The sequence below is a fragment of the Cariama cristata genome, unplaced genomic scaffold (genome assembly GCF_000690535.1).
Source record: "Cariama cristata isolate BGI_N322 unplaced genomic scaffold, ASM69053v1 scaffold2576, whole genome shotgun sequence".
Lineage (NCBI taxonomy): Eukaryota > Metazoa > Chordata > Aves > Cariamiformes > Cariamidae > Cariama > Cariama cristata.
The window spans coordinates 1-2,411 of record NW_009622530.1 but is presented as its reverse complement, the minus strand read 5'-3'; the positions used below and the strand labels follow the sequence as shown (position 1 = coordinate 2,411).

Here is a 2,411-nt window from a genome sequence, read left to right as displayed (position 1 = left end):
TGGGTGAGATGCTGTTCTATTTGTTGAGCTAAGCATGAGGGCAATGCATGTTCTGACCCTACCTGCTAGTGGGTGGTGGCTATTCATATTTGCCCAGTGGGCCCCATGGTGTCTCTTCAAGGCTTAAGCCGGTGATGATGTCATTGACTTATGCACAAGCCGTTATTCACATCCTGATCAGGGAAGTCATCTCTTGGAAGTGCTACAAGATCTGATAGGTTATGTCCAGAGCTTAAAGAGCATCACCAGAATGAAAGAGAGAAAGAAGGAATCTGTGCCCTGTGATGGAGAAGAGATGAGTATTGGGGTTGATCTTTGAGAAATCAATAGTCAAAGTTTCATTGATTCTCACTTCTTTTTTTGGACAACTGGTAACATAGATCTTGTCTTTGCTGTCTGCCTGAAGGTCTCCACAGATCAGGAATTAGTCAGAAAGAGACAGAAAACAAAACACAAAACACAGTTACTTAGTTGTAGAGCTCTTTGGGGTGCCCACACATTGACTATTATCATTTTATAAAGGTCAGTGTAAGGGTAGAAAATGTTCAGGAAAGGGTCGAAAGCTTCATCAGAGATCTGGAACTGTTTCCCTGTGAGCAACAGTTAGACACATCAGAACTCTTCTGCCTGGAAAAAGACAAATTTTAGGGAGAGGACTTGCTTCAAGGGCAGTTGTGACTCAGACTAAAATTAACTTTTTTTGATATGGTATTTTTCCTTTTCCCAAATTACAGTTTTGACTTCCTGCATGACCCCATACTCCAGTGGGTCAACATCACTACCTCTTTATGGGGCAATCCAAGACACAGGACTAGGAACAGGCAGTTGAACGTTGAGGGAACAAAAAAACCCTTTCTATCACTGTTTTTACTGAAGCCCTTGAATTGTTACACCATGTCTCTGTTTCATAGACTCAGACTGGTTGAGGTTGGAAGGGACTTCTGGAGGTCATCTGGTCTGACCTTCTGCTCAAGCAGGGCCACTTAGAGCTGGTTGCCCAGGACCATGTCCAGGCAACTTTTGAATATCTGCAAGGATGAAGACTCCACAACCTCTCTGGGCAACCTGTACCTGTGCTCAGTTACCCGCATAGTAAAAAGTATTTCCTGATCTTCAGAGGGAACCTCCTGTGTTGCATTTTGTGCCCACTGCCTCTTGTCCTGTCACCGGGGACCACTGAAAAGAGCCTAGCTCTGTCTTCTTTGTGCTCTCTCTTCAGATATTCATGTACATTGATAGGATACCCCTTGATATTTTTCTTCTCCAAGCTGAACAGCTTTCTTAGCCTTTCCTCACAAGTCCCTTCATCATCTTCATGGCTTCTCACTGGACTCTCTCCTGTATGTCCATGTCTCTCTTGTACTGGGGAACCCGGCACTGGGCACAGAAAACTGCAGGAAAACACTGCTGAAGCCCGGGTTTGAACCAGGGACCTTTAGATCTTCAGTCTAACGCTCTCCCAGCTGAGCTACTTCAGCCCTGTTGTGGCACCAATTTTCACGAAACCTGTTGGAACATAATTATCTTTGAGGTTTTTACCATCAAACTGGCTCAGTGGACAGTTGACTCTTGTCCTGTCACTGAGGGCCACTGAAACACTCCTGACTCCATCTTCTTTATAGCTTCCATTCAGATCCTAATGTAAGTATCATTGATATATAAATGACATTGATGAGATCACCCTGAGTCTTCTCCTCTCCAGGCATTCCATGGGACTTTGTGCATGGCTGAACGACAAAGAGTTTCAGAGCAATGAGAGAAATGCAAAAAGTGAGTTTCATCACGAAGTGTTACACACAAGTTGCCCTAAAACCTTTCTTCTTCCCCACTTTGAGAAATCTATAATCTACAGATTACTAGAAGCTGTGAGAACACAGTCGTGATTTTCTTCTTGACACTGTATTGATTCCCCTGAGTTCACTACTGTCCCATCCTCCCTTCTTAGTCTGCCATGCAGAAGCAGTGGCCCTACAAATAAAGCAGCCAGGGACTAGTGACACCCAGGGTAGGAAAACCCCTAAAGCCTTTGGGAGTTGGGTGGAGTTTGACCTGCCTAATGTCCTGCAGACAACTGAACCATGCCTTTCATCTTAAATACAATCCCACTACAAGAACTCCATTCAGGTTGCCTAAATATACACATTCAGTACTGCTTGTGATCCCTTAGGTTATGCCAGCTGTCCCACAGCTCCTACTCCAGAGGACTGTAGACTTTCTTCATGACCCATCTCACATCTTTCAGCCCTGTGATGATGGCCTGAATGCTCTTGGGCTTCTTAAAAAGCACCAGGCTCCTAGGAAAATAAAATGTGCCCTCCTAGGTCAGATCAATGGTCCATCTAGTCCAGTCCTCTCTCTCTGAAAATGGCATAGGGAGATGATCTATAGGAGATCATGTGAGTGTGGCTGCA

At 44.7% G+C, this 2,411-nt stretch overlaps 1 non-coding gene across 1 annotated transcript; it reads right to left on the bottom strand.

Annotated features, from left to right (window-relative positions):
• Window positions 1–1,405: 1,405 nt before the first annotated feature.
• Window positions 1,406–1,478, bottom strand: TRNAF-GAA. The gene has a single exon. It is a non-coding gene; the product is annotated as a tRNA-Phe (tRNA).
• Between the last annotated feature and the right edge of the window lie 933 nt (window positions 1,479–2,411).